General features: G+C 43.2%; 1 long non-coding RNA gene across 2 annotated transcripts; it reads right to left on the minus strand.

Annotated features, from left to right (window-relative positions):
- Positions 1 to 225: 225 nt before the first annotated feature.
- Positions 226 to 16166, minus strand: LOC130277693 (uncharacterized). 2 transcript variants are annotated; one of them, XR_008845535.1, is made up of 4 exons: positions 16053 to 16166; positions 2382 to 2470; positions 1960 to 2144; positions 226 to 631 (listed from the first exon to the last, which is right to left on the minus strand). It is a non-coding gene; the product is annotated as an uncharacterized LOC130277693 (long non-coding RNA). The 2 variants fall into 2 exon arrangements; XR_008845534.1 differs by having other exon boundaries at positions 1960 to 2470.
- Positions 16167 to 17518: the final 1352 nt, after the last annotated feature.

Below are 17518 nucleotides of genomic sequence, written 5' to 3' on the forward strand. Positions count from 1 at the left end.
ATTCTCAGAGAAGTGCACCTTTAGCAAAACAGCATGAACCAGTTTTGGTCCGGACTACAGATCAACAGCAAATAGCAAGCTTATGCTCTGAAAAATGACTTCAAGTACATGACAGGAAAGACCGGATAAATTGTGCACCCTGATATTGGGGAAACCTACCCATTCCTAACATTAATTATTTACAGCAATATCTGAGGTCACACCAAACTGTGTTGACTCTGGAAATATCTTTATTTTTGAGAAGCACTGGAATCGCTTGGAGGGGATACAACAATTTAGAAAAACTCCTTATTCTGGCAAGGTAGCTTGGTCACATCCAACCACAATTTAGGCAAATATGTTACCAGGTCAGACAAAAACAACAACATATTGTCGGTGAATAAAGTCATAAAGTCAACCTCAGTTCCTTCTGCTGGATAAAGATGCCCCTAAAGTGGCATAGAATCTTTGAAATGTCAAGCGACCAGTTCAGGAGCCAAGCATAACTGCAGATAAGCTAGCGAGGACTATGTACTATAGGACCAGCAACCTCAGATGAACTCAGCTCCTGCCAGCATAATTATAATGTCCTGGAGGTTTATGGGCCCTTCAAGATACTGTAGTTCGCTGTAGGGGACCAAAGAGCAGAGACCTGAAAGGGAAACAGAGTGAGATTAAGCATCCAAATTCTCACCTATAGGGACAAAAGTGTCTATGTTTTCTACTACTACAAGGATTACCCATTGCATGGATCCCCTCATATCACAATGAAGAAAGGTCAGCAGGGAAATGGATAGATGGAGACAGGGCCACCCGAGGGGTTACTCATAAGTCCCAGAGAACAGTGTAAGATGGCAAACTGGTTGGTTATCACGACTGCAGTCTTTCCCTAGCAGGCAGTCACATTGTGGACACGGGTGAGTATTCATGAGATCACCTTTCTGGTGGGCATCCCACGCTAGATAGGTAGTGGTGCTGTGGTGAGGGTGTTGGAAGGGCAGATGTTGTTAACCCTTAGGGCAGATGGAATTAACCCTTTGTGTTTGTGATGCCAGGGCGTGGTTATCCTCTATAACACCCGAGGTATGGCTGCTGGTTCCTGGGCCAGGCGTGGGGCAATAATCACTCTGATACAAGGTTATGGAACAACAGCATTTTACTGAGGCAGACACAATGTTAAAGCCTTTACAGCTCAGTTTAGGCCCAAGGAGATGCTCAGTGAACTTTAGGAAGCTTGTTGGCTCACTGGGACTTGTAGTGGACTTGGACTGACTTCTACAACCCATGCTGAATTTAGTAATTTGACAGACTTGACTATCTTGAATATCTTAACTAGACTTGTCCCCTGTATTTGTGCTTATTGCCAGGCTTTGACTTTCACCTGCAGGGTTTAACTGGTAGTAGCTGTGTGGCTGCGTGACTAGGCCTTGGCCTCCCTCAGGAACACCAGACAACTGCTCAGGTTTTCACTTGGCTGTACCTCAGCTAAGACTCATCTCAGTACTGAACTCTCCCCTCAACTGACTAGGCTAGTTCCTCCCTGGCATAAAAGGGAGCAATTTGGAGGAATCCCAAAGGTCACCAACAAGTCACTTGTTCACATTACACCTTCCTTGGTAACAGAGGCATTGACAACAAAGATTTAAAGCAACAGAGGCATAAAAATACAGAATATTAACTCACACACAACTTTATAGAATACACAGAGTCCTTAGGAGGGATGTGTACCCAAGAGAACACTGAAATGGAGGCCACCACACAGGACGGACAGGTGTACAGGGGGACAACTCCTGTAGTGGGCCACCACAGTGCCCTAGGCGGAAATGTGTTTGTCTATTTTCTATGTACTGTATCATCTAGTTTCCTTACCATGCACTTTGTGCACTTGGTGATGCCAGTCTAGATCTACAGTTTCAATTCTGTACCAAAAGACCTCTGACAGACCAACCCTTGTACCTTAATACTCTGCCTACCCAATACCTTTGCCTGTCCATCATCTGCCTTGGCTCTACAAATTGCGTCTTCTGTGCATTCATCTGTCAGGGAAAGCGAACTGGTGTTTTCTTGTGGAAAAGTCTACATGTCCTTGCTGGGGTTTAGGGCGAAGACCTCCTAAATCTTTGAACTCCACTCCGTGGTTTAGTCCAGTAAGTCATGTTCTGTATCTGTTGATCATATAACTTGTTTATTGTCCTATGCAGAGTAAGCCTGTCAATGGATCAAAACAATGTGGCAAATCTGTCATATTATTTTATTGGTCTAGTATCATGCTTAATCTTGATAAGAGACTCCAGCATCCTGAAAGGAATTTCATTAACAAGCTGTATTGCATTTCATCTTGAGCAGTAATAAACAAATAAATAACAGGAGATTTCCTCTCTGATTTCTGGCTTTATGCTCACAGGAAAACAAAGGCAGCCTGCGGGTGTATGGGTTCAATGATTGGTAACATATACGCCATGAATTATGATATTGGTGGCGGTCTCTGCATCTGTAAGAAGTAGGATAAAAGTTGAGGTACACTTAATTTTGCTAAATCAAACATAGAAAAAAGACATGGTCGCACATCCACAACATGCACCTTGATCTAATGCTTCTCAGTAACATTTATTAACCCCTTAAGGACTCAGGGTTTTTCCGTTTTTGCACTTTCGTTTTTTCCTCCTTACCTTTTAAAAATCATAACCCTTTAAATTTTCCACCTAAAAACCATATTATGGCTTATTTTTTGCATCGCCAATTCTACTTTGCAGTGACATTAGTCATTTTACCCAAAAATGCACGACGAAACGGATAAAAAAAATAATTGTGCGACAAAATCGAAGAAAAAATGCCATTTTGTAACTTTTGGGAGCTTCCGTTTCTACGCAGTGCATATTTCGTTAAAAATTACACCTTATCATTATTCTGTAAGTCCATACGGTTAAAATGATACCCTACTTATATAGGTTTGATTTTGTCGCACTTCTGGAAAAAATCATAACTACATGCAGGAAAATTTATATGTTTAAAAATGTCATCTTCTGACCCCTATAACTTTTTTATTTTTCCACGTACAGGGTGAAGTTTTTATCGGTATGATTTTTGTTTTGATCGGACTTTTTTTATCACTTTTTATAAATTTTTTAATGGTATAAAGTGACCAAAAAATGCGCTTTTTTGGACTTTGGAATTTTTTTTGCGCGTACGCCATTGACCGTACGGTTTAATTAATGATATATTTTTAGAGTTCGGACATTTATGCACGCGGCGATACCACATATGTTTATTTATTTATTTTTTTACACTGTTTTATTTTTTTTATGGGAAAAGGGGGGGTGATTCAAACTTTTATTATGGAAGGGGTTAAATGACCTTTATTAACACTTTTTTTTTACATTTTTTTTGCAGTGTTATAGGTCCCATAGGGACCTATAACACTGCACACACTGATCTTTTACACAGATCACAGGCGTGTATTAACACGCCTGTGATCAGTGTTATCGGCGCTTGACTGCTCCTGCCTGGATCTCAGGCACGGAGCAGCCATTCGCCGATCGGACACCGAGGAGGCAGGTAAGGGCCCTCCCGGTGTCCTGGCAGCTGTTCAGGACGCCGCGATTTCACCGCGGCGGTCCCAAACAGCCCGACTGAGCAGCCGGGTCACTTTCGCTTTAGAAGCGGCGGTCAGCTTTGACCGCCGCTTCTAAAGGGTTAATACCACACATCGCCGCAATCGGCGATGTGTGGTATTAGCCGCGGGTCCCGGCCGTTGATGAGCGCCAGGACCGACGCGATATGATGCGGGATCGTGGCTCGATCCCGCTTCATATCGCGGGAGCCGGCGCAGGACGTAAATATACGTCCTGCGTCGTTAAGGGGTTAAACTAACATGGGGGACATTTATCAATGTTTGCTTATGTATTCCTTTTTTTAGTAATTTTTTCTTTACTTTTTTTTTTTTTGCTTATGTGTGACTTATTTATCAACTGGTTTCAGCCTGTTGCTAAATTTCTTTCACGTAAGCAATTTTTTCTTTTTTACTTTGGTAGTAGCTTTTTCTTCTCCATGTTTGAGCTGGAGTAAATTTAGTAAATTTTTAACCTTATTGCGACTTTTCTTTGCGCAGTTGCGACTGTCGCAGTTAATGAATACCAGAATACCCGTAGTCCATTTTAAAATTATTACTATGTAGTTAAGTTTTGGAAAACTTGCTTTTCTCGCTTTCCAGTCAAAATGTCGCATGAAAAATCGCGTAGTCGCAGGTGTGACATTCGTATGACATTTTTAGCTAAAAAAAAATGTAACTAAATCGCTTGATAAATGTCTGTCCATGTCGTTAGTGTACTTTATGATCATGAAGTGCAAGCCCGCTAGCCACTTCACGGCCACCTGTAAGTAGCGGGTCCCTAACATTCCTAGCATAAAATGGTGCAGTACTGAGCAGTGACAACCACCGCCGCAACACCAGTGCCCACAGGGGGAATGACCCACTGGCAGAGCAGCCCCAATGCCATTCAAACCAGTCCCTGGGCCATGCCTCCCACAGACACAGCACCCTGCTGCCTACACCCACTTTGGGGGAACTCTGCTGCCTACACCTACTATAGGGCAACTCTGCTGCCTGCACCTAATGTGAGGGAACTCTGCTGCCTACACCTAATGGGAGGGACTATCTACTATATTCCTGCCTAGCTAATATGGGGACAAACTACCAAACTAATAGGAGGGCTACCTACTAACTAAATAGGGGTTATCATAGTGTCCCTCCCAGGACTAGACTGTGGTTCCGCCACTGGGTGGAGGGGGTGCTGGCTACCTACTTGACTATCTCCCTGACTACCTAACTTTGTACCTGGATGCCTAACTAATTACCTACATACCTGGCTATCTAACTACCTACATACCTGTCTGCCTAACTACCTACCTACATATCTTGCTACCTAACTACATACCTGGCTACCTAACTATGTACATACCTGGCCTTCATACATGCTGCCTAACTACCTAGCTCAGAAACACCGGGAAAAAAGGACGGACCCTATGGAGGCGCTGCTCACGACCAAAGTATACAGCACAAAGGTGTAAAGAGAAAAGTGCCAAGAGGCACTATATTTATTTGCTTCCAATAACGCGTTTTGGAGGGTATCTCCTCCTTCATCAGATTGGCAACATACGTTGTGAGCAGTGCCTCCATAGGGTCCATCCTTTTTTCCTGTGTTTCTGCCTACATGTTTATGGGAGAAGACTTCATCCTTTTCCTTTTGGACCCTGCTCTTGCAGCTTGCTACCACCCACCACCTAGGTTTGAGTAACCCTAAGGGGTTGATATGCCTGTTTTCTTTGCTTTCTGGTGAGTGACCACCCTTTTAGAGTCTATGTTTACACAGTCCAGCCCTGGACTTTTGGTTCTAAGGGTAATACACGAGGCCTTGACCTCTGTCTCCCCATTTTTTCTCCCTCTGCATATATAACTACCTAGCTAGCAACCTACCTACCTACCTGGCTAGTCACCTACCTATATATCTGGCTTCCTAATCTACCTAATTAGTTAACTATTTACCTACCTACCAGCCCTTTTACTTTGCAGGACATCAAGGAGGGCATTATTACAGTTTGGGGGCCTGTAGATGGAAAGATTGTGCAGAGAAGAGGACAGCACTGGAAAAATGTCTAACATGTTTGTCCTGCAGATGGTAAGAGATCGACATGATGGTCTGCTCCGGACGGAGAAGAAAAGGAAAGAGGATGCCGCTGATCAGAAAAGATCAGTCATCTGACAGGAGAGGAGCCGCAGGAGCAGCTAGAGGAGCTAGAGTGTTATGAGGAAGGCGAGACAGAGAACCCAGACACACCGTGGCAGTATGCAGTGAAGATGGAGGCAGGGAGTCCCTCTGAGTCACTTGCACAAATTGGGCGATGCATGCTCACTTGCTTGCATATTGACCGCCGAATTATCACCATTTGGCAGCGGCATGACTTCTGTCTCTCCACCTTATTGGACCCTCTTTACCGACACAAAATGGGGTCCTTTTTTACACTCACTGAGAGGGAGGACAAACTGACCTACTAGAGACATCCTATGTAGTCAGTTGGCCGATGCCCATCTGCACCATTGTCCAAGCTCTCGCAGATCTGACTGGGGGGGGGGGGCCTCTACACTCACCTTACAATGTCATGGCTGCTGGGGAGGGATGGGGTAGCAGGAGCAGTACCAGTTCCATCAGCAGCAGCCTGAGTCTACAGTCGCTGATGAGTAGCTTTCTTCAGCCGCATAGTGAAGCAACCCATCAGCAGCAGGGAGACCTGGAACAGGACCTGAACCAGCAGGTGGTGGCATACCTTGACATGACCATGCCAACTCACCTTGAAGATCCGCTGGACTTCTGGGCAGCCAAACTGGATTTGTGGCCGCAACTAGCAGAGTTTGCCCGACCAGTAGTGTGCCATCAGAGCAAGTGTTTAGCTTTGGCAGGGGCCATAGTAACCCCAAGGCGAACTCATCTGTCCATGAAAAATGTGGAGAGACTGAGCTTTGTAAAGAGGAATCAGGCATGGATCCACCAGGATTTCCACCCACTAATGCCTGATGCATCAGAGTACATTGACCATGGTGCCACACCAATACTTCACAAATATGGATAGTGCAAAACATACTGTATTTAAGGTGCTGCTTCCCAGTTATAGACATTCCTCCGCATCAGACCACAAGTAAGTATTGAGGATATGCATTAGCTAAATCTTAACTTTTCTTACAGAGACCTCTAAAAGGTGGAAGGGAATAATGTATGGCCCATTGTAACCGGTGGGGGTAAAAACTTCCCCTACACTCGCATTATTAATTCCCTTCTTGGCAAGTGTTACTCGCCCTAAAAAGGGCAGCCCCACACAGGAACCTCTCCCTATTTCCACCTACAAACACTGCCATTTCACAAGGTTTTTAGAACGAAATAGGGAGAGTTTCCTGTGTGGGGCCACCCTTTGTAGGGTGAGTAACACTTGCCAAGAAGGAAATTAATAGGGCGAGAGTAGGGCCTTACAGGGGAATTTTTTACCCCCACCGGTTATAATGGACAATACGTTGTTCCCTTCCACCTTTTTGAGGAAAGGGCAACCCCACACAGGAACCTCTCCCTATTTCCACCTTAAATCCCTGGGAAATGGCAGTGTTTGCAGGTGGAAATTGTTACGGAGCTGGATGTGGATCCTCTAACCTGTGTGGCTGATGACTCGGACTGTATTGGGGAGCAGAGTCTAAGGTGCCGCTGGTCTTGACCAGTAGTGATGAGCAGCATTGGCCATATTCGAATTCATGACATTTTGCGAATATATAGACGAATATATATACGTGAATTCCACGTATTTGTTATATTCGCATATTCGAGGAAGAAAACAATGAGGGGGTGGGCAACTTTACTATTGGTTGCTAGGGATGTTGTTCATAACCTCTGACAAGTGTGTTTGCATCATTCTAATTGGCCCACAAGTGAAAAGAAGAAATATGCGAGTATTCACATATGCGAATATTCACATATGCGAATCTATGAATATGCACATATGGAAATATACGCATATGCGAAAAAAAGTGAACATTAGTAATTTTCGAATATATAGCGAATATATTCACAATATTGGTGAATTTGCGAATTGGCGATATCCTCAATAAAAATTTTAAATGTGAATATTCACGTCCAACACTATTCACCAGAAACCGCCGCAAGGCAGGATGGGCTTGCTGCGGTAGGCGACATCAAGGTCGCTACCCCCGAAACGGCTTGACCACACAGGTAGCTGGGCAAGGCGAGGTACCGAAGGATAAGGCAGTAGCGTAGTCAGATGTAGCAGAAGGTCAAGGCAGGCGGCAAAGGTGCAACGTCTATAATGTAGCAGGAAGGTCTGGATACACAGATAAGGAAAACAGGCTATATGGAACGTTTAATCTCAGGCTAGGGGCACTGAAGATCTGGCAGGGAAGTGGGGGAGGTGCAGGAACTTAGTTATGTATGTAGTTACTATGTAGTGACAGGTGCAACAGTAATTATGGGCATACTGGGCCTTTAAATTTCAGAGCTCCAGCGCGCGCACACCCTAGGAGATGGGGACGCGCACGCCGGAGCTGAGACACAGGGGAGGAGGGGGCATCGGAGCATGGTGAGTGACGGGCTGGGATTCGCATGCGGGCACGCCGGCAGACGGGGACACAGGGACTCTGCGCTCATGGCCGGTGCTTGTGGCTAGAGTGCAGAGTGTAACAGAAATAGGCAGAGGTTCCTATGTGGGGCCATCCTTTTTAGGGCGAGTTACACTTGCCAAGAAGGGAATTAATAATGCAAGAGTAGGGCCTTACAGGGGAAGCTTTTACCCCCACCAGTTACAATGAACCATACGTTGTTCCCTTCCACCTTTTAGAGGTCTGAGCATCACATCAATACTTAGTAATGTAGGTGGCACATGGTGTTTTTTTCACACCTTTCCTTTTGTTTGATTTGTTTGGGTACATATATTTTATCCTAAGAATATTATTAAAAGTTACGTTTTACGTAATGCATATGCTCAATACTTACTTGTGCACCCAAACACTTTTACAAAACAGACCATTTTCTTCTGCCTACCTGTCTCAGCTACTATTCTGATCCTGCCGCCTGCCTGATGCCACACATCTGATGCCAAGATTTCCTTTTTTCACCCACCTTCGTCCCCGGGTACTGGTATTGCCACCCACCGCCCCACTATGTCACGAGTCACTTTCAGGACTCCTGATGCTGCTGATGCCACCTCCAGGCTGTCTTATATTGCCACCATATGTTCTCCTCATGCTGATAACAGCTCCAGGCTGTTTCATTCTGCCACTATATGGTCTCCTCATGCTGCTACCACCTCCAAGCTGTCTCATTCTGCAACTATATGGTCTCCTCATGCTTCCGCCACCTCCAGGCTGTGTCATTCAGCCACTATATGGTCTCCTTTTGCTGCCGCCAACTCCAGGCTGTGTCATTCACCCACTATATGGTCTCCTTTTGCTGCCGCCAACTCCAGGCTGTCATTCAGCCACTATATGGTCTCCTTTTGCTGCCACCAACTCCAGGCTGTTTCATTCAGCCACTATAGGGTCTCCTTTTGCTGCCGCCAACTCCAGGCTGTAATTCAGCCACTATATGGTCTCCTCATGCTGCCGCCAACTCCAGGCTGTGCCATTCTGCCACTATATGGTCTCCTCATGCTGCCGCCAACTACAGGCTATCATTCAACCACTATATGGTCTCCTCATGCTTCTGCCACCTCCAGGCTGCGTCACTGTACCACCATGTGGTCTCCTCATGCTGCTGCCACCTCCAGGCTGTCTCATTCTGCAACTATATGGTCTCCTCATGCTTTCACCACCTCCAGGCTGTGTCATTCAGCCACTATATGGTCTCCTTTTGCTGCCGCCAACTCCAGGCTGTCATTCAGCCACTATATGGCCTCCGCATGCTGCCGCCAACTCCAGGCAGTGACATTCAGCCACTATATGGTGTCCTTATGCTGCCGCCAACTACAGGCTGTCATTCAGCTACTATATGGTCTCCTCATGCTTCCTCCACCTCCAGGCTGTGTCACTGTACTGCCATGTGGTCTCCTTATGCTGCTGGCACATTAAATTAAACTTTTTAGGTTCATCTATTTTAAGTCTTCAATTTAAATGTTAAAAAATATCTTTAATCGTTTCAATTGTGAGGCCCTATGGTCCCGTCAGGCTGTTGCCACCTCAAAGCTGGGTCATTCAGCCACTGTATGGTCTCTTCATGCTGCTGCCACCTCCAGGCTGTGTCATTAAGCCACTATATGGTCTCCTCATGCTGCCACCACCTCCACGCTGTGTCATTCAGCCACTATATGGTCTCCTCATGCTGCCGCTATCTACAGGCTGTGTCATTCAGCCACTATATGGTCTGCTCTTGCTGCTGCCAACTCCAGGCTGTGTCATTCAGCCACTATATAATCTCCTCATGCTGCCGCCACCTCCGCGCTGTGTCATTCAGCCACTATATGGTCTCCTCATACTGATGCCACCTCCAGGCTCTGTCATTGTGCCGCTCGGCGACAGTAATTGTTTTATACTGTTTTCTTTTTGGTCCTACTGTTGTAATGGCCTTGTTTATTGTATTGTAAAAATTCTTGAAAAATTCAATAAAAACCATTTGAACCTAATAGCGACATCACTAATCTGCATGTCATACTGAATAACAGTATTATTTTACTAAACCAGCACACACTCTATGCGTGTCACAGCAAGGCAAAGTGTTCTACACCCTTATTGATGCTCTCTGTAGGCCAGAAATTGCCGTTTTAATACATATTCGCCGCAAATAAATTTGGACTGAACCTATTTTTTTCAGAAAATTCAGCAAATCGGCCGAATCAATGTTTTTCAAAAATTCGCTCATCTCTAACTATATGCCCAAGGAGTATGTAGGGTAGAGATATATGTCCCCTCTCCTTTACTTGTTTTTTTTTATCTGTGTATTTGGTGTATATATTGGTAACAAGTTCACAATAATACAAATATGATGCTGGATGTGGATGGTGGTTATGGTTAAGTACTGTATATGCCTTGGATTAATGCAGAACACTTTATGTAAGCATGTAGCGGAAGCAGATTCGTCTGTAGCTGGTTTCCATATGCTGCAGATATGTGGCTTTTCTTTGTGGGATTTTATGGGAGTGCATTAAGGGATTTAATAGCTTTTAAGAAGTGCAGGATAATGGCTGTGAGTAACTCCGAGAGTGAAGATGCGAAGTCGACACATTCATTGAGTGGACATTTAACCTCTCTTTACAGTTACAGTCCCATTCATTTTCTGTAAACATAGAAAGTCAAATAGTTTTCAGGTTTGTAGAAAGGGAAATCTTGCTCTTTCTAGCACTGCATTTCTTGATGGTTGGAAAGTGTTTCCTGCTGACTTACTATTTCTCCACTGCTGTTTTTTCGGGAATCTTATTATTTCTTACCCCTTGTAAGGAAACTGCATAAACTGCAAATCCTAAAAAGTAGCATTGTTATCACCAGGGACATCTTTACTTTTGATTGGACCCTGGGCAAGCACAACCCCCCCCCCCCCCCCCCCCCCACACACACACACACAATCGCACGTCCCCCAACAAAAAACAAACACAGATCTTAGATATGTCTGAAAAACCTTTAATAATGTAAACACAAACAGCTGGTTAACAAACAGCTCCTTAGCTTAACCTGTAATAGTACCTAGTACCTACTTGCCACCAGTAACCTTGTTTAATCTCTGTCACATAAGACTTTACGCAATAAAGAGGGACTTGAATTGTGAATTTCAAACTTAAGACCAAATTAGCCAAATTGGAAAAATTATCCTATTCAGCTGAATGAAAGAATTTATCCAGATCTGCTACTTTGGCCATAAGTTTGAAATTCACAATTCAATTCCCTCTTTATTGAGCAAAGCCCATAGTATATTTTTATTAACAGTTATAGGTTGTTGGGAGAACAACTATGCCTTAAGGACCAAGCCCATTTTCACCTTAAGCACCAGACCAATTTTATTTTAGCGTTTTCGTTTTTTTCCTCCTTGCCTTCTAAAATCCATGACTCTTTTATGTTTCCATCTACACATCCATATAAGGGCTTGTTTTCTGCGTGACCAATTTTACTTTGTAATGAAACCTCTCAGTTTACCATAAAATGTACGGCGAACCCCAAAAATCTTTTTTAGGGAGGAAATTTTTATGAAAACTATAATTTTGCACATTTTGGAGGGTTTTGTTTTCACACTGTACACTTTACGGTAAAAATTATGTGTTCTTAATTCTGTGTGTCAATACGATTAAAATGATACCCATGGCTAGATACTTTTATATTTTTGTACCGCTTAGAAAAAAATCTAAAATTTTTGTATAAAATCAGTAATCTAAAATCGCCCTATTTTCACCACCTATAACTTTTTCATTTTTCTGTATGGCGGTTTGAAGGCAAATTTTTTGAGCCGTCATCTGTACTTTTTATCGATACCACATTTGCATATATAAAACTTTTAGATACATTTTATTAAAATAAAAATTAATAAAAAATTAACAAAAAAGCTGCATTTTTGGACTTTTTTTACTTTTACGCCATTCACCGTACGGGATCATTAACATTATATTTTCACAGTTCAGACATTTACGCACGCGGCAATACCAAATATGTTTATTTTTAAAAAAACGCTTTTTGGGGGGAAAATGGACAATTAAATTTTTTATTGGGGAGGGGATTTTTCCCTTTCCTACATTTTTCAACTTTTTTTTTTTTACACTTTTTATGTCCACATAGGGAACTATCTAATCAAACCTCCTCCTCATGTAATCTCCTTACTACTGGGGTGACACACTGTATCAAACCTCCTCCTCATGTAATCTCCTTATTATTGGGGTGACACACTGTAACAAACCTCCTCCTCATGTAATTACCATACTACTGGGATGACACACTGTAACAAACCTCCTCCTCATGTAATCTCATTTCTCGTGGGGTGACACACTGTAACAAACCTCCTCATGTAACCTCATTTCTATAGTGTTGCTCACGAATATTCGCAATTCGAATATTATTCGCGAATATCGCATATTCGCAAATTCCGCGAATATAGCGCTATATATTCGTAATTACGAATATATATATATATATATATATATATATTTTTTTTTTTTTTCACAGTACACCATGATCACCCCTCTCTGCTTCTAGCTTGTGTGGTGTAAAGAAGGCTATAATACTACTGTGTGAGACTGGCGTGCGAAAATTTGCATATGCGAATTTTCGCGTATGCTAATTTTGTATATGTTAATATTCACATATGTTAATTTTCGCATACGCGAATGTTCGCATATGCGAAAATAAAACGAGAATATAACGAATATGCGAATATTTGCGAATATATGACGAATATTCGTCCATATATTCGCGAATATTCGCAAATTCGAATATGGCCTATGCCGCTCAACACTACATTTCTACTGGGGTGACACACTGTAACAGACCTCCTCATGTAATTACCCTACTACTGTGGTGGCACACTGTAACAAATCTTCTTCCATGTAATTACCTTACTGGGGGGACATGTGACATGTCTCCTCCAGCTCAGCCCCGCCTCCTCCACAGTATCACACAGGTCCTTTAACCACGATCTCTCCTCTCCTCCACAGCTAAGCTCCGCCCCCAACATGTGATGGTGACATCGTCACAGGTCCTACATCTCCAGCATCTAGCAGTCCTGGCCAGGGGAGGAGACAGAGGGAGGGTAAGAATAATTCAGAGGTCGGTCCTGCAGTACTAATATGACAGGGATGGTGTTCCTTCTCTGGAAAAAACAAAGGAACGCTGTTCCTGTGCTTTCCTGCAGGACTCGAGCCCTGACCATAACCATATGTCAAACAGAGCTCATTTATTCTGTAATGGGTCAATGTCTTTTTCCAACATGTTTATCTGAAAACAATATGAAGATGATTTTATATAAAATTTAACTTTAAGAAAATTATACATGCAACACAGACACCATTTTTCTATTAATAAACTGCCCCTGACTATTAAGAATATTAGTTTACCATAACATTATTGACCAATAATTTTTTTTTTAATGAAATGTTGTTTGCAGGTGTGGTGGTGGAATTGGGATAAAGCCTTGTGGGGGTGTAGGGTAGTTGGGGTGTTGCTGTTCAGGATATTTAAGGGCGCTGTTAACCCTTGTGACTCGTGATCCCAGGGTGGGGGTCAAATGCTGTGTTTCTTGATAGGCCTATTGCCACCCTTACCACGAGCAATAGGTGATGCAGAATTAAAGGATTGTCCACAACCACTGTTAACTGAAAACTTGCAGGAACTTTTACTGAAGAATTTCTGTACATGCAGCAATAGCAACAGACCAGATAACAGAGTCTCTATGCATATAGCTGAACAGCGATTGACAGTTGGTTGGGATCACATAAGCTCAACTTAGCTTCTTAAGGATTGTATAGCAGAGATCCGCTGGATTTAGGGGTGCATTTAGGTCCAGTGATCTTGCGATGAGTAGTGGGGAATTGCTTAGTCTATCCGCTATGTTAGAGGCCTAGGCCGCAAGGCTTTGGTCTAGTAAATCGTCTTGTAAGCTGCGGAGGTCCTACCTCTTACAGAGTCAGCAACCCAAGAGAGGAGAGATGCTGCTTGCTTGGCAGCACAGGAACAAGAGAGAGATTAATGGCTGCAGCTCCCTTATATGGGCAGGGGGCTGAGCCGTTTGTTCAGATTGGTCCATACAGCTGTCACTCACTGTCACAATGGATTGTGGGGGATCACATGACTAAACCACCAAAGGTCCTGTAGGAAAACCATAGAGTTCTAACCTAATCACGTAACCTGCAGGTCCTGCTACGCTTGAACAGGTAGGCAATTACATATATACATTTTTATATACTTATACTTATATGATAAGAACTTCCATATAGTCATTGACTAACTGAGGGGTGACAAGGGGATAACTACAGAAGAGGGACCCCGACGTCCTAGGGACTCTGACTATGGGGACCTCTATAAAGGTTACGTATACAATACGGTACCGGGACACCACACAGGTGTCATTGTACTAAACAAAAACTATTAGACATCTTAAAACTTTAGAGCCATCGGAAAACCTATTGCAGGAAACCTAATGAATACGATATTATGCATGGAGCTTTGAGCTCAATGTTTTATGCATGTGTGCACAGAGCCTGACAACTGTAGGCCTGACAACATCAGTTATACAATGTAAGCTGCTTAAAGGGGTACTCCGGTGAAAACCTTTTTTGTTTTAAATCAACTGGTGCCAGAAAGTTAAACAGATATGTAAATTACTTCTATTAAAAAAATCTTAATCCTTCCTGTACTTATTATACAGAGGAAATTCTTTTCTTTTTGGAATTTTCTCTGATGACATCACGAGCACAGTGCTCTTTGCTGACGTCATTATAATAACTCTATATTTATTGTTGTCCTTAGTGGGATTTGACCCCAAGGCCCCAGCACTGCAAGGCAGCAGTGCTAACCACTGAGCCACCATGCTGCCTTTAGCATACATCTGCTATGCACGGTTGCTAAAATGGACAGAGATGTCAGCAGAGAGCACTGTGGTCGTGATGCCATCAGTGTTCCAAAGAAAAAACACTCTCCAGCCTCTGGTGCAACCAAATAAAAGAAAAAAATGGTCACGAAAGATGTAGCAGGATTTGAATTGTTTATTATTTATAAACCCAGTTGGTTATAACCCCCAGAGTTTTTCAGTTTTTGCATTTTCGTTTTTTCCTCCTTACCTTTTAAAAATCTAAACCCTTTCAATTCTCCACCTAAAAATCCATATTATGGCTTATTTTTTGCGCCACCAATTCTACTTTGCAGTGACATTAGTCAATTTATCCCAAAATCCACAGCAAAACAGAAAATCATTGTGTGACAAAATTAAAGAAAAAACGCCATTTCAGTTTCTACGCAGTACATTTTTCAATATAAATGACACTCTAGCTTTATTCTGTAGGTCCATATGGTTAAAACGATACCCTACTTATATAGGTTTGAGTTTGTCGTACTTCTGGAAAAAATCATAACTACATTTCTACGTTTAAAAAATACGAAAATGTATATGTTTAAAAATGTCCTCTTCTGACCCATATAACTTTGTTTTTCCACATACGGCGCGGTTTGAGGGCTTATTTTTTGCGATGTGATCTGAAGTTTTTATTGGTACCATTTTTGTTTTGATCTGACTTTTTGATCGTTTTTTATAAATTTTTTAATGGTATGAAAAGTGACCAAAAACACGCTTTTTTGGAATTTGAATTTTTTTTGCGCGTACGCCATTGACAGTGTGGTTTAATTAATTATATATTTTTATAGTTCAGACATTTACGCACACAGCGATACCACATATGTTTATTTTTATTTACACTGTTTTTTTTATGGGAAAAGGGGGATGAGTCAAACTTTTATTAGGGAAGGGGTTAAATCACATTTATTAAAGGAAAACTGTCACATGTTTTGTCCCGCACTATCCACGGGTACCTGCGAATAGTGTGGGAGACACTATGAGTCCTACCTTGCCCGGATCCGCTGCGCCGTTCGCCCGTTATAGCTCTTTTTCGGTGTATTCAAATTAGCTGCTAACTGGCAAGGGCGGGGTTACTGCCTTCAACTGCCACTGTGACATAACCGCCGCCCGGCCAGGCTAATGAATATTCATATATTGCCTTACTATCGCCGTCTCATCTCAGCCGAGTCCCGGACGATACTGCGCAAGTGTGGGATTTCTCACTACACCCGGAAGCGGTCTTCAGCGTTGCTTCATTTGTCCGGAGCAGCGCTGAAGACCGTTTCCGGGTGTAGTGAGAAATCCCGCACATGCGCAGTATCGTCCGGGACTCGGCCGAGATGAGACGGAGATGGTAAGGCAATATATGAATATTCATTAGCCGGGCGGTGCTGCAGGCCGGGCGGCGGCCACGTCACAGTGGCAGTTGAAGGCAGTAACCCCGCCCCTTGCCAGTTAAAAGGCTAAATTTAATATACCGAAAAAGAGCTATAACAGGCGAACGGCGCAGCGGATCAGGGCAAGGTAGGACTCAAAGTGTTCAGCGTCTCCCGCACTATCCACAGGTACAAAACATGTGACAGTTTTCCTTCAACACTTTTTTTTCCACCTTTTTTTGCATGCAGTGTTATAGCTCCCATAGGGGGCTATAACACTGCACACACTGATCTTTTATACTGATCTTTGGCATGTATTAACATGCCATTGATCAGTGTTATCAGCGCTTGACTGCTCCTGCCTGGATCTCAGGCATGGAGCAGTCATTTGCAGGTAGGGATCCTCCCGGTGTCCTGTAAGCTGTTCGGGATGCCGCAATTTCATTGCGGAGGTCCCGAACAGCCCGACTGAACTGCCGGGATACTTTAAGCCGCCCTTCAGACACAGCGGTCAACTTTGATCTCCGCAATCGGTAATGTCCTGTATTAGCCATGGGTCCCGGCCATGTCTCCACTCACTAAAGCGGGATTGGCTTGTTGGTCTAACTTTCATGGTAACAAAATGTTTGGTCATGACTTGTTTCACCCGGACACTCCGCTGGAGATACTAACTTTGTTAATTAAGGGACTGTCCTTACATAATTGGATTGACAAATAAGTTTTGAAGAACTCCCAATTCTATGACAGGGGACATTTGCTACAATTTTCGTGTATACAGTCATCACATAACATTCCACACGCAGACTTCTACAAATACTTGCAAATCCGACACCTTTTAGGTTCACTAGACAAACAAACCTGGTATCATTCTGCAGATCTTCTACTATTTTGTACTCTCAATGTTAAAGGGTTAAAGGCGATTTATCGTCTCTTGGACACCTCCCCGTCACTGTACACCAAAACCCCGTTCACTACATGGTCTGCTCAGTTGGCTACACAGATATCTGAACTATAGATCCCTAAGAAGTGTTTCACATATTGAAGCAGCCATTAAAACCAGGTTGTGCTGGTACTTCCCACCCACACAGCTACACACAA

This window comes from Hyla sarda, chromosome 6 (genome assembly GCF_029499605.1).
Source record: "Hyla sarda isolate aHylSar1 chromosome 6, aHylSar1.hap1, whole genome shotgun sequence".
NCBI classification, from domain to species: domain Eukaryota; kingdom Metazoa; phylum Chordata; class Amphibia; order Anura; family Hylidae; genus Hyla; species Hyla sarda.